This window comes from Ochotona curzoniae, unplaced genomic scaffold (assembly GCF_017591425.1).
Source record: "Ochotona curzoniae isolate NIBS_2020 unplaced genomic scaffold, NIBS_Ocur_1.0 contig_2723, whole genome shotgun sequence".
Taxonomy (NCBI): Eukaryota; Metazoa; Chordata; class Mammalia; order Lagomorpha; family Ochotonidae; genus Ochotona; species Ochotona curzoniae.
In genome coordinates this window covers 26,897,686-26,913,707 of record NW_024465573.1, presented here as the reverse complement: position 1 = coordinate 26,913,707, position 16,022 = coordinate 26,897,686, and positions in this window count along the sequence as shown.

Genomic DNA, 16,022 nt, shown 5'->3' with positions numbered 1-16,022 from the left:
GGACAAGGACACTATTCCTGCCAGGACAGGAGGAGGACCAAGCCAGGCTGGGCCAAAGACCCACTGGTGTGAGCAAGATCTGCCACTGGGAGGTGATCTGATAGAGGAACTTGGGGAACTCCTCTGTCAGGATGAAGTCCCTGCAGGTGAGCACAAGAACCATGCTGGGTGCAGCCCAGACTAGGTTAGGTTACAGTACCTGATGGCACATGTGGATTTGGTCTGGGGGCGGGCCAGACTGTAGGAGCTCAGAACACCCACTGCAGGTCTGAGAACCAAGACTGGGTGTAGGACAGGCCATGTTGGGCCATAATATCAGCCAGTTCGTGTGGGGATCAGGACTGGAGGCAGTCCAGGCTGGGCTGGGTTATAGCACTGGCCAGCCTGAGTTGGAACTGGAGGCAGACCAGGCCCAGAAAAGCTTCAGCACCTGCTGGTGAGCTAAGCTACAGTTCTCTCTGACGTAAATGAGGGCTGAGTGTGTGGCGAGCAGGGTTGTGCTGGCCTGTAGCATCGATTGGCTTGCATAAGAGATAAAGCTGGATACAGAACTTACCAGGTGACTGCAACCACCAGTGTATGTGTAAGCTAATGTGGATGACAGACTGAGCTGGGCCCTGTACTGGCTAGCACACACAGGAGTCAGGTCTGGGGTCACCTCAGGCAAGGTTTCTTTGGAGACTCTCAAAACTGAACTGTTGAACTCAGAACTCTAACTATGGGGAGAATCTTAAGATCTGTGATCTGATTGTGGAGCACATGTATCAGAATGGACCTCCTTGATTGTTAACGATGGTGCGGTGGACATCATGCTCACATACAAATGGGGGACATGATGACCAGTTCATTGAGGCGCGCAGAGGGCATTTAATACCATGGAGAGCAGGACAAATTGGACAACTCCCCTAGCCAAGCATTGACAGCCAGTATCTGGGTGAGTGGAGACTCTAAGGTGGGTTACGTCAGGCAGTGGACTGTGGAAGGATTTCCTTATCATTCGAGCAACAACATCAGCAGCATTCATAATTATTGAAACCACTTAAGCAGTACCCATGGCACATGCTCCACATTGGGGTCCCTGGGATGACATTAGGTGGCCATGCCCCATCCCTGGGCACTGATGTTGTTAGGATGCTGTGTGCAGCTTCTCCTTTTCCCTCCTTCCTTCCCCTAGATACAGGAAGAAGGAAAAGATTGGAAACAATGGTCTGATTCACTCACTTTCATCTATTCCTCAACAATTCCTACCCTAATCAGATGTCCACATGGACATGCACCCTTCTCAACTATGTAAAACATCATCATCATCACAAAAAAAAAGTCTTCAATAAGGGGAAGGGGGGAGCCTGGCCTGACACCTCAGTTGGTTAATCCTCCCCTTGTAGGTGCCAGGATCCAACATGTGAACCTGTTTGTGTCCTGGCTGTTTCACTTCCCATCCAGTTCTCTGCTTGTGGCCTGGGAAGGCACCAGAGGGTAGCCTTGAAACCGTGCACCCCAAGTAGGAGACTCAGAAGAAGCCCCTGGCTCCTGACTTTGGAATGGCTCAGCTCCAGCTGTTGCGGCCACTTGGGGAATGAATCAAAAGATGGAAGATCTTTCTCTTTGTCTCTTCTTTCTGTAAATCTGCTTTTCCAACAAAAAAGAGTAATGTTTGAAACAAATGTTTCCAATGGTGGATTTTTATGAATATGTCACCATGTAAAATCTAAAACACCCTGTTCAATGTAAGGATGTTTCACGGCTATTTTGTCATCTTCCCAAACTGTCTCCGAAAATAAAAGTTTATTTGGAAACACAGTGAGAAAGTTGAGTTCAACAGGGTGGTGGGGCCAAGAGGAGGTGTTCCTAAGGATGGACAGACATGAGTGTGCTCAAAGCAGAAAAGGAGCCATGAGAGGAAAGAGTGAATGAGCACGGGGAACAAAGTTCTTCCATGCAGAGTATTTCTGGGGTCTCCCCATCAGCAGCCCTGAGTGCTCTCTCTGCAGCTGTGAAGCCTGCTTAACGACATGTCTCCTGCTGCAAGGTCCCGAGGACCAACCCCAGGTGATCTCTTTGTTTGGCAGGACCCTGAAGCCGTGAGGTAGACACTGGCAGAACCCTCCTTCCTTCCTCACGTGGAGTGTATGTTATTACTGTTCCCTCAGGACACAGGAATAAAGGCACAGATAATTAATATATATCTTCCCAGGAGTGTTCTTTTGGCAAGTCTGTGGCTCTGCCTCAGGAGCTTGGGAGCTTAAAAAGTCTTTATTACAAACTGGCTTCTCAGTAAATGGTATTATTGGTGTTAATAATTAGTCAATTTACTATTGTGTACACTATTGAGTGGAGCAGCAATGTGTGTAAGCATAAGATGATCTTTAAAACTCTCACATTGGTGTTAGAGGTATCAGATGCCCTTCCAATATTATGGTTTTCTCACCTATGTCTGAGCTGCCATTAACTAGAAAGCCACTCTGCTTTCCCCAAGGGGGTCACACAAGCATCCTTTGGCTCCTTTCCTTCCCAAAAATGCCCAGTTCTCACGTTTTAATTTTGGCTGTAGATTAATTATTAGCTTTCAAAAGTTCTATAAATAAAAGTGAGAGCAGGATATATTAGAATATTAAATGAGTAATTAGTAAGTCTCAGTTTAATACATTAATTTTGACTGTGGCACCGAGGGCTAAGCTTCCTCTGTTTGTGGTACCAACAGGCATCCCGACTGTTCCACTTGCCATCCAGCTCCGTGCTTATGGCCTGGGAGGGCAGCGGAAGTTGGCCCAAGTGCTTGGGATCCTAAAAGAACATAGGAGACCCAGAAGAAGTCCCTGGCTCCCAGTTTCAGATTGGCTCAGCTTTGGCTACTGTGGCTGTTGGAGGAGTTAACTAGTAGATGCAAGATCTCTCTCTCCTCTCTGTGTAAGCTTGTCTTTCAAATAAGAATATTTTTTTAAATGCACTAGCAGGTCTGGAATCAGTGCAGAGTCAGGAGGGTGAACTGAGGGATGGGGGTGAGGCTAAGAGGAAGGTGCTAAAGATGCTGCTAACGATTAGGACCAGGAAAGTAAGGCCAAATGTGACCACCTTAGGGACGAGAACTACAGCTGGGGGAGTGGAATGACCATGGAGACAGTGGTTTAACTATCCTGCAAGAGTTTGGTCGTAAGATTTCAAAAAGAAGGTTGAGTCTACAGAGGAGTATGATCTAGCTTTTGTTGGTCATAGACTTATAGAAACCATCTTTCTGAGAAAGAAAAGTGAATGGCGACAAGTTTTTATAGCAACCTTCACAAAATTAAAGCTACTAACTGATACCATTTCAATTTTTTTCCTTGAGCAAATAATCAGCTTTCTTGAACACTTTAGCAAAGCCCATTTCTTGGCCTGTTAAGCCATGTCATTTTTTAATATAGTTTTCCCCCACATTATGGAGATCTCAAATCATTTCTAACAAAAATTAATACCAAATTATTAAATAATTATATGAATAAATGAAAGGAGTCTTCCTTTGCTCCCCCGCCTTTCATAGTTTTTTTTTTTAAGTCAGATTTTACAGAGAGAGAAGGACAGACAGAGACAAAGACCTTTCATCTTCTGGTTCTCTCTCACAAATGACTGCATGGCCAGAGCTAAGCTGACCCAGAGCCAGGAGTAAAGAGCTTCTTCTGGGTTTCACAGGTAGATGCAGGGACCCAAGGACCAAAGGACCCAAGACTTGCTCCACAGCCTTCCCAGGCTATAAGGCAGGGAGCTGGATTAGAAGTGGAGCAGCCAGGACACAAACATGAACCCAAAACAGATGCTGGGACCACAAGGCAGAAGAATAGCCTGATGCACCACTATACTGGTCCCTCCCCAACTCCTTCTAGGCTGAGTTTTTATGGTTTATAAAAAGTATCCATAAGAAAAAAAAAAGATACACCATGCATTCACTCACAGAAAATTAGTCATGTAAAATATTAACATGTGAGAGAGAGCTCCATGAGGCTAGTTGAGCCATCATTACCAGCTTGTACCTGGTCTCTCACAGCCTATCCAGAACCTTAGATGGTGTTTTCATTTTCTGTTTTTTAATTACCTTGTCATTCAACTCAGTCTTACTTTTATCACCTTTCATTATAAGACATTTTTCCCCCTTAAAAAATGAGAAGTTGTTGTCATGGAAAACCTCATTTATGGTCATTACTTTGCTATACTGCGGACCCACAGCCATGAAGTGAGGGATCATTTGGGGCTGGTGTAGATCCCAATAACATTAAAGAAGCTATGTAAATAATAAGCAAATGCCTAAATGAGAGCAGACTGGACTTAATGTGTAATAATTTGACAAAATGTAACTGGATCTCATCACTCTCCTGTTTAATACATGTTTATGCATGTATATATGTCTGTATATATACACACATATAGTTTAGGGTTGATCTTGGCACAGATGCACATCAATTGCATAGTAGCAATAATAAAAGGAAAAAGAGGACACGATTTTCCAGGCAACCAGAGCACACCACTAAGGACATGTTTTGAGGCGGAGATGTACTGAATTAGGGGTGTCCATAGGTCCTGAGCAGTGTGAGACTTGGGCGGTGTAGCGTCCCAATGCCTGGCTCTGAGGATCACAGGCCAGCAGTCCACCAAGTCCAGCAGTGCACCAAGCATTGGTCCCACCCAGCTACTCATCTGTGGTTAACCTCATTGGAGCCCATCTACATTCTGTGGCTGGAAGCCACAGCTCCTAATATTCCACCCAGATAACACTGATGGTTTTATCTTTTAAGATTGTCATGAGAATCAAGTGGATCAATATTGAATGAGCATCATAAACAGTGTCTGACATATAATAAGGCCTTTATGAGTGCCAGTTAAAGAACAAACACCTTTTAGTGAGTGCCTACTCCATGTGGGCCTACCAAGACGCTGTTTAGAAATATCTTGTGACATTTCATGCTGTTCTTATGGATGAGCCTCTGACACATGGTTAAGATAATGCTTGGGGCACCTGCATTCCTTCCAGAGTGTCTGAGTTCAGGTCCTGGCTGTGTCCCTACATTCCAGCTTTCTGCTCACGCACACCGTGGGAAGCAGCAGTGATGGCAGCAATGGCTTATGTGCTTTGCCCCAAGGTGACCCATGTTCCTGGTTCCTGGCTTTGGTCAGCTCTGGCTAGGATAGGAATTTGAGGAGTGAATCGGTAGATGGAAGACCTCTGTTTGTCTTTCAAATAGATTAAATAAACAAATAAGTTAATATAAATAAACGGATAAGTCAACATTCCTCCCACTATCCCCTTTCCCATTTCCCTTGTAAGGAAATTCAGCAAGGCAGCGAGACTGGCCTCCCACACACCATTAGCAAGCCTTCTCTTCCTGCTAGTGATAACACTGCAGTGCCCTTGACAAGAAGTCCTCCTTGGACCTGAAGCATGCAGGAACACAGAACTCACCCTCTGACAGTGAAATCTTCTAGGTGTGCAAACAAGTGCAAGTGTTGTTTTCTAGTTTTTGTTATTAAAAAAAAAAAATCCACATACTGACCCATAATGTGCCTCTGGTGATTTCCTCTTATCAGGGCTGCACAGAGTAAATTTCTTGCTCTTCCACTCCACAGGCCTTCAAGTACTTAAGAATAGTTATCAGTGGAGATAAGAAACACCAAGCAGGGAAATCCTTGTCAAACCAGTTTTGCTGCCAGTAAGAGTCTAATCTGCAAGTTGGGTCAAAAATGGAAGAGAAGGGTCTGAGGACCTGCCCACTGCTGCACTCCAGGTTTTACTTTGCAGATGCTAGGGGCCACTGTGTGGGTGGAGAGTCTGTAGCCAAGACTGCAAAGGCTCTTGGACTGCAGAGTCACAGAGAGGGGCATCTCGAGGAGTCGGTTCCTGCCGGCTTTCATTAAAGTGAGCCGTCAGCTTTAATTAAAGTGAGCCGCCAGCCTGCACCAAGAGACTGCAGTGCTATGTGCCGGGGTTTGGTGAGGGTCAACACAGAGCACTACTGACTGACAGGGAAGCTGTGAGCAGCAAGCAAGCAAGCACTGGGGACCACACCTTTCTCAACAATGAAGTGAGCCTATGCTGGCTGCCAGTGAAACAGGGGTTTCAACTCTGCCACTGAGACGGCCAGAAGTCCTCAGGAAAGTTACTCAAAGTCCTTGCCTCCGGCCTTCTCTTTCCTCCGTGAAAGAAGGGTGGTGGTAATGGGATGTACTCAGACTGTAGACTAGTTGCCAATGATTGCTGAGATGACAGCCTGGCAGGCATTTAGGAAAATGTCCAACTAAAAAGTGCTCAGTAACCATTAGTTGGTATTGTCTGAAAGTTTCCCATATGCTTGGATATAACCCTCACAGAGACACTTGGATCAGGTGTTAACAAACCTCCTTTGATGACTGAAGAAACTGAGGCATCGGCAAGGGCACCACGTTACAGCCTGGGAGGTCTAGATTTGTTGTTCCCAGGGTCTTCTTTTCACCTGTCCCAGGCATCAGCAAGGAAGTTCCCAGGCCAGGGAAATCAGCCCACTTGGTCTGGATGCTAAGGAAGGTGAGAGGTCAGGGGGGATTAACAGAGAACAGTTTAATATTAGAAGCAACCAGAGTGTTCAATGGTTAGTAGTACAGTATGATTATAAGAGGAGAAAGGAAAGGATGTTGGGGCACTCTAGGTTAAGCCACCTATACCATGCTGGGACAGCCACACCTTGTATCAGAGTGCCTTTTCTGAGTCCCGGCTATTCCACCATCCCAATCGAGTTGCTTCTTAATGCTACTGGGCAGTAGCAGATGGCCCAAGTCCCTGTCACTCATGTGGAAGACCAGGATAGAACTTTTGGCTCCTGGCTTTGGCTTGGCCCAGCCCTAGCCATGGCACCATTTAGGAAATGAGCCAAGGGTGGAAGATCTATCTCTACCCATCCATCAATCACTGTGCTTTTCAAATAAATATTTAAAATAAAATGTAATAAGAAGGTGGGTAAGAAGGTTGAAATCACCACAAAAATGTATATAGAAGATATGCTTCACAGATAACCGGTGACTCATGCCAGATAAAAAAAAAAACCCTCCGCCCTCCTCCTAAGTCATCAATGCAGGCAGAGAAGGGGTCTCCATCCCCTAAACACTCCACCCCCTGCCAGAGTATCTGCTTAAAAAGCAACCCATGAACTTACATTCTATACTCTTAGACTAGAAGTGTATCTTTCTTGCTTATTGGTGAAACACCAGCCCCTTAGCCTCAAATTTGAAAGTACACATACAAAACTTTCTAAAAAGTACACATATACATAGGTGAGTGTATGCATTTGTAAATAAGCAAAAAATTTCAAAATATTGTCTGAAAACAGATTTTCTAGTGTCTGATAGATACTAAGTGCTCAGTAAATATGGAAATTTAATAAATATGGAAATTTACATTAAGGGCACCTTGTAAAGGAAAGATGATCAACTCACTCAGTTCATAATTCTATCACATCTGTTTTGTTATTATCGCTCTTTGCTGTTTGCATAAGACTTGATTTCTCTGATTTGCAGTTGTATAAGAAAATAAAATTGATCAGAAGGAAGTGTTACTTGGTTAATGTTATTCAAAATTAATGAAAGAGCAATAATTATGATACAGTTTCTTAGGCTAAGGTCTGGCCTTTCGTGAGGCTCAACAAATGTCTGATAAATGAGCTGAACAGAATGGACATATGTATATATGTAAGGGAGCTTCGAAAGAGAGTTTTGGGGGCAGGCATTGTGGCAGAGTGAGCTAAGCTGCTGTCTACAATGCTAGTATTCCATAGTGAATCATCACTTTGAGTCCGGGCAGCTGTTCTTACAATCCACCTCTCATTTGCTGATGTGGTTATTTGGGGAACAAAACAATGAATAAGAAAGTCCCTCTCTCCCATTCTATGTCACTCTGCCTTTCAAATAAACAAATCTTTAGAGAAAAAGAGAGAGAGAGAGAGAGAGAGAGAGAGAGAAAGGATGTTCAAGAAAAGATAACCTTTGCGTTCGGGCCTTATTTGGACTAGTCTATGTACCTGTGGGTTGGTGCATTGTTTTAGAGCAATTGGGAAATTTCTTTTGTCCTGAGCTGAGAAGCAGATTGGTTCCTCTTGGACTGTTCAGTCTGTAGACTTCATCCCCTTTGGTAATCTATTTCCTTCCTTGTTTCCTTCCAACTCTTATTCCCTTTTCCTTTATGTTTTTTAACCTGTGACATTGCATCAGTAATTTTTCTCCCTTTACCCGCACAAGATGTGTATTAATGACAGGGGAACTCATTCACTTTCAATTAAATTTTCCTCCCAGGAGCTGCCTTGGTTGTTCATTTCTCATGGACACTCCAAGGTTCCTCATTTCCCTTTCATCAGAGAAGCATTTCCCCAGGTTGCGTTCCAATCCTGAGTGTTGCTAGATGGAAGTAAGTGATTGAAGAGCAACTTGGAAACCAGGCAGCTGAAACGGCAGGATTTCTTTCATGTCTTAATGTAGCAACACCTCAGCCACATCAAATGGTGAGGTATTGGTGAAAATAATTGACAAGTAAATGATTAAGGAAAGTACTGAATAGAATTAAAAAGTGCTCTTCTGGCTTTGAAGAAACTGAAATATTTCCCATCGATAAAATTTAAGAGTAATATGAATAATAAAATAAATAATAAAAACCATGAAAGTTTTATTATTTTAGCTATTTTCACACCTTAATGTGAATTCACCAGACATAATGTAATTGTCACTTGAGTACTCAAGAGTCGCAACTTTCTGTGCTAACGCAGCGATCTGTGGGGACTGGGAAAGTAGTTGAGACCACTACTTCAGTGGCCCCAGTCACTCTCTGATCCAAGGGCTTAGTCCTAGTCTCTGTTTCTTTCAGAGAACAATATTGTGGCACAACAAAAAAATTAGTTTGATTTTTAAGATTAGATTACAGGAATGCCTATACTGAGATCCCTGACTTCAAATACAAAATCCCTTAATTAAGCATCTGGAACACATTATGTACTCAAAAAATGTCAAGAAATGTCCCTTAAAACAATATCATTATTCCCATCTTCACAGCATATATGGCATTGTGGCTTTTATGTTTTCTATTTCTCCTTCCTTAGTAAAACATAAAGTGGTAGGGCCAGCACTATGGTGCAGCAAGTTAAGGCACTGCCTACAGAGCGGGCATCCCATATGGGCACCTGTTTGAGTCTCAGCTGCTTTACTTCCCATTCAGATCTCTGGTAATGGTCTGGGGAAAGTAACAGAAAATGACCCTTGCACTCCTGCCACCCTGTGGGAGACTCAGAAGAAGCTCTCATGTTTGGCCTGGTACAGCCCCAGCCATCCTAGCCATTTGAGGAGGGATCTGGTGGAGAGAAGAGATTTCTCTGTCTCTCTGTTCTCCACCACCACTCTGTAAGTCTGCCTTTCTAATAGGTTAATAAATACAGGGGCCCCAAGACACTGTGCTGTTAGGGTGGGGTGCCATGGGCCCTGCTGGAAGATGACCCTAGGGCCCTGGACCAGTGGGGGGTGGCTGTGGATTGCCTAGGGAAAGGGATTTGGGGATGTATGGGAGTGGAGGCCATAATGAATCACTTTACAGCTATGGAATGTCTTCTGGGCACTTCCACAGACCAGGCCATTGCAATCACAGGTAAATAAGGGAGCTGAGACTGAATGGCTTAGAGAGGGGGAAACTGGAGGGCATGTCTGCATCAGAACAGTGCACCTGCCCCCATGGGAAACTTAAGTTGGACTTGGTGACATTGCCTGCTGCCTCCCAGCTCACACAAATGCTGGGGGACCTACCTAGCAGGACTAGGACACAGTACCCACCAGTGAGTGTTGAGACAGTGTGTGGGCCATATAAGGCAAAGCCATGTCACAAACTGGCATATAAGAGAACTAGATTTGAGGGCAGATTCTGTAGGGAATATGTGGGCTCATCCCTATAGGTCTGTAATACCTACTAGTTTACATAAGAACAGGGGTAGTGACAGGTCAAGCTAGGCATGACCACGGAACTCATTGACATGATAACTTGAGTTCAGAGCAGGCAAGGCTGGCCCAGGCTACAGCCCAAGAATTAGGTCTGGGGGCATATCAGGTTGCAGTACCCATCAGCACATGCAAAGGCCTGGACTATGCCAGATAGGGGCTAGGCACTCACCAACACAATTAAGATCCAGGTCTGGGAGTGGGCCTGGTAGAGAAGCTTGGTTAATGCTCCTGCTGGGCCAGAGCTTCTGCTGGTAAGCATGAGAGCCAGGACCTGGGATGGGCCAGACCAGGCAGAACTGCACCACTAATTGGCATGTGTGTGGGCTGGCTCAGGATGGTGGGGTTGAGGGTGAGGCAAGCCAGGCTTGACTTGGCCAAGGCAGGCCAGACCAGGCCAGGCTGCAACATTCAATGACGAGAGCCAGGACTGGGAGAAGGCCATGCCAGGTCATGTCAGAACACCACCAGCAGGTGATAGATCCAGGGCTGAGAATAGGCTTTGGTAGAGGAACCAAAGGGATTGCCCTACTAGGCTGTAGTTCCCACTGGTAAGCATGACAGCCAGGGTTGTGGACAGAGGGGACTGAATGTGATTGCAGCACCTCTCAGCATGTGTGTAAGCTTGATCCAGGAGTGGGCAAGACGAGGCCAGGCCCCAGCACCCACTGGCAGTCTTGAGAGCTAGAATGGGTAAAGGCCAATCATGAAAGGCTGCAATTCTTGGTGAATGCCAGGACTGGAGCCAGGCCATGTCATGCTGGGTCAAGCACCCACAGGCATATGTGAGATTCGGGGCTGTAAGCTGGTCTCATAGAAAAACTTGGGGAACTCCCCTGTTATGCCATAGCTTCCACTGGTGAGCATGAAAGCCAAAGCTGGGGTAAGCCCAGGCCAGGCTGGACTATAGTACCCACTGGCATACATGTAGACTGGGTCTGGGGAAAGGCCAGGCCAAGAAGCAGGCAGGGCTAAGCCAGTTCACAGCAGCCACTTACAGGTGCAAGAACCGGGACAGGATGCAGGCCAGGACAGGTTGGATTACAGCACCCACCAGTTCAGATGAGGGCTGGGACTAGTGCTGGCTGAGGTGGGCTAGACTGTAGCAACCTCAGAATAAGCTGGGATTGGAGGCAGGTCAAGTGGAAGCAGGCTGAGGCACCTGCCAATAAATGCCAAAGCAAGGTAGGTCATATCAGATTGGACCACAGCATCCACCAGCATGGACAAGACCCAGGGCTGGGGACAAGTTTGGTAGGGGAACTTCAGGGACTCCCCTGCTAAGACACTGCTCCCACTGATAAGTATGAGAACTGAGACTGGGGGAAGACCAGGCTGGGCAGGGTTGCAACACCAGTCAGTCTGCATGTGAGATGGATTTGGGGAAGGCCTGGCTAGGGTAGGCCACAGTATCCACTAGCACATCCAAGAGCCAGAATAAGTGCAGAACAGCAGAACTTTTCAGCAGCATCTGCTGGCAAATGCAGGAGGACTATGTGCAAATTGTATCAGATTGGACTTCAATCCCCCCTCGCAAGCACAAGATCTAGGGTTGGGAGTGGGCCTAGTAGGGGAACTGTAGGAATGCCTCTTCTGGGCTGCAGTTCTCAGTGGTGAGCATGAAAGTCAGTGCTGGGGGCTAGCCAGGTTGGCCAAGGAAATAGCACATGTCAGCATATGTATGGGCTGCATCTGGGGATGAGGTGGGCTGAACTAAGCTGCAGCACTCATATGAAAGCATGATTGGGCCCAGCGTGGTGGCCTAGTGGCTAAAGTCCTCGCCTTGAACACGTCAGGTGCCAGTTCTAATCCCAGCGGCTCTACTTCCCTTCCAGCTCACTGTTTGTGGACTGGGAAAGCAGTGGAGGACAGCCCAAAGCCTTGAGATTCTGCCCCTGCGTGGGAGACCTGGAGGAGGTTCCTGGCTCCTGGCTTCGGATTGGCTCAGCTCTGGCCATTGCAGTCACTTGGGGCATGAACCATTGGACACTTGGGGAGTGAATCATCAGACAGAAGATCTTCCTCTCTGTCTCTCCTCCTATCTGTATATCTGACTTTCAAATAAAAATAAATAAATATTAAATTAAAAAAGAAGAAGAAGAAAGAAAGAAAGCCTTATTGGGATGCAGCATAGACTGGGCTAGTCTGCTGTACATACTGGCATTTGCAGGAAACGGCATTGGGGACAGGCCTGTTGGGAGTTACTGGGTTTGCTCCAACTTGGTTGCAGTTCCTGCTGGTGTGCATAAGGACTGGGTTTGTGACAGACAGCGATGGACTAGGCTGTAAGAGCAGTCTGTTCATGTGGGAGATTGGGCTGGGAGCAGAACTGACCAGGCAATTACACTCACTGGTATATGCATAGGCTCATGCGGCTGACAGACTGAACCAGATCCCACCCTAGTTGGCACACACAGAGTCAGCTTTGGAGTCATCCTAGGCGAGACTGCTGGACTCAAACTTTGGCCATAGGGAAAATCACAGGCTGTGTGATCTGATCTTAGAGTGTACATATTGAAATTGGGCCTACTCAGTTGCTGATGCCTGTGCAGTAGACAGCATATCCCCATGCACGCGGGGGACATGACAGCCAGGTCATCCAAGTTAATAGAGGAAGTCAAGTACCATGTTACAGGATGGAAAGTAGAACAGGTTGGACAACTCTCCTGGTCAAGCTTTAGCAGCAAGTGTCTGGATGTGTGGACACACTAAGATGGACTTGGTCAACCAAGAGACCTTGAAAGATTTTCTCAACCCTGAGGCAACAAAACCAGAGCTATTAGAACTATCAGAACCATTCAAATAACACCCCTGGAATACTCTTCCCCATATGGGGGTTTCTAACATGACATCAAATGACAGTCTTCCATCCCTAGGTTCTGGTGTGGTTTGGCAGCAAGGAGATGCCCTTACCCACACTTGCCCTCATGCCCTTGGCAGATACAGGAGAAAAAGGAAAAAATACTAGAAACATTTGCCCCACACTCCTTCCTCCACACCTCAGCCTTCACCAACATGGCCAACACAGGCATACATCCTTCTCAACTATGTAAACAACATTAAAAACAAATAAATAAACATATCTTGAAAATAGTGAAGTGGCTTAAAATACTCACTCGCGGGGCCTGGCACGATGACTCGATGGCTAAATCCTCATCTTGCAAGTGCCAGGATCCCATATAGGTGCTGATTCATGTCCTGGCTGCTCCACTTCTCATCCAGCTCCCTGCTTGTGGCCTGGAAAAGCAGTCAAGGATGGCCCAAAGCCTGGGGACCCTGCACCTGCGTGGGAGACCCAGAAGAAGTTCCTGGTTTCTGGGCCTGGCATGCCCGGGATCCCATATGGGCGCTGGTTCTAATCCCCGGCAGCCCCGCTTCCCATTCAGCTCCTTGCCTGTGGCCTGGGAAAGCAGTCAAGGACAGCCCAAAGCTTTGGGACCCTGTACCTGCGGGGAAGACCAGTAAGAGGCTCCTGGCTTCCCTGGCTTCCAATAGACCATTGCGCTCACTAGCATAGAGCATTGCGCTCACTTGGGGAGTGAATCATTGGACGGAAGATCTTCCTCTCTGTCTCTCCTCTCTGTATATCCGCCTTTCCAATAAAAAAAAAAAAAAAAGAAGTTCCTGGCTTCTGGCTTTGTATTGGCTGAGCCTCGGCTGTTGTGGCCACTTGGGGGAAGGAACCAGCAAATGGAAGATCTTTTTCTCTGTCTCTACTTCTCTGTGTAAATCTACCTTTCCAATAAAAATAAATAAATCTATAAAATAAAATAAAACTATACTCATATATACACACAGAGAGAAATAAATAAATCCTTAAACTAGATCCCACTAAGTTTGAATTCATGGAACAAGGACATAAATGAAGTTAGTTTCTAAAAAGTTGCTAAGGTATGATAATTTTCAAGAAGAACTTTGAAGACTGAAAAATAAGACATACTTAAAGACACTAGAAGTGGAGAGTGAGCAGCCCTTATCTGAAATGCTCTTACAAAGATTCTAGGTCCAGGACTGCATCGTGCCAATACTACCTTCTCCCTATACCTTTTAAGCATGGCATCCCCACAGAAAATTATTTTCATACAGATGAGGCAGGTCGTATCTTGAGAATTTCTTATAAAGTTCAATCAGCATAATGGGTATACTGAAGGGAAGATGGGTTTTCAAGTATTAATACTAGGTGAGTGTTCCTGAATCTTGGAGCGTACTGATGGAGGTAGCAATTTAGAAAGAGTAGAGCAGAAATTCTTTATATGTACATTTCATAAAATGGATTGTACTTCATGAATTTCAATGTGACAGGATATTCGCTCTGCTGTCCTGCCATTACCAAACAAGGTGCTTGTTATAAAAAAGAAATATGCACGACTGGCAAGGATGGCGCCTTATTAATGACTGTGTTCTGCTCTCTGTAAAATAGTTGATTGGAATGGTGTCACCTGCACTGAAAGATGTGCACAAACTTCTTACCTAAATTATCCCACTGAAGACATTCAGAATATGCTAACCCTACAAATTCCCAAATAAAAACCCAGTTTAGCAAGACGTCATATCCTTAAATTTAATATAGAAATAAATACCACAGCCATGGCATCTGTGGATGACCCCTTTTCAATGAGTGTAAGATGTTTCTCTTTATTTAGTGGCTGCAATGCAGTTCCTTTTAATAAATAAAAGCTGTGTAAAAAAATGGCATATATTTTTAATCTAAAAGGATATGATTGGCCTATGAATACCGTGAAAGTAAAAATGCATGAGGCTTCTCAGTCTGAAGATAACGGGCAAGACCTCCGTGAAAGGAGTCAGTTTCCTTTGCTGAGAACAGGTAGCCAAGGGCAGCATACGTGTAGAAAAGAATGTACACATCTCTTATATGAGAATGAACACTCCCCCCTCTAAGATCTTGGTTTCAGCTCTGCCAACATTTGTTCTTTTCAACATCATCAGGCTCTCCCTTTTCCCCACAGTTCCTCCTTCTCAGTCTATAATTCTGTTCAAATCTGACTCAGCAGCCAAATCTTGCCCACGTTACTTCACACAGTTAGGTCTGTTCCTAACTGGAGTCTCCCTCTCCCGGTGGTCCTCATGGTGCACTTGCTCCTCTGAGCCCTGCCTGACATTGCAACCGTACCAGCGTCTTTATTGTCACCTTCCAGACTTCTGAAATAACGGCCTAACCGTTCACTCTCCCATCAACACACCGTGTCCATGTCACCTCATGGGTCTTCACCACATTATTCAAAGGATGACAAGGATCCATCTCTTGTCTAAAAACTAAAATTTGTGGTGAGAATCCTCCAGAAGCCAACTTGCTTGGTTTATCTCCCCATTTCTCTTCACATTAATCTTGTTATTCTGCCAAGCAAGGGGTGAGAAAATAAACACACACAAGGAGTTTTCAAAAAGCTCATAGAAGACCCAGCACAATGGCTCCACTGGCTAATCCTTTGCCTTGCAAGTGCCAGTATCCTATATGGGTGCTGGCTCATGACCTGGATATTCCACTTCCAGTTCAGCTCTCTGCTAATGGCCTGGAAAAGCACTGGAGGATGGCCCAAAGCCTTGGGACCTTGCACCATGTGGAAGGTCTGGAGGAGGTTGCTGGCTTTTGGCTTTGCATCAGCTCAGCTCTGGCCATTGCAATCACTTGAGGAGTGGGCCAGTGGATAGATCTTTCTCTGTCTCTCCTCTCTGTAGATCTACCTTTCCAACAAAAATAAATAAATCTTTAAAAAATAATAACCAAAAAGCTCACAGGAGTGTGTTACATGAAAGCATACTGTGCATAAATTTAAAATTTCTATAGCAAAATGGGCTTAGATTCTAATTCCATTTTTCCCATGATATTTCTAACCACTCTCATTAATGATAATGGGAGAGATGGGAATGGGAAGATGAGAATAAACTCATGGTGCCTGCTTGAAATTGGAGCTTCAGTGTGAAATTACATATTTATAGAGATACAGGGATGAGTGTGTATGTGTGTGTGTGTGTGTGTTACAAACTGGCTTCTCTGGAAGCAAACACTGAGAAGAGAAAGTTTGGACTATACATTACCT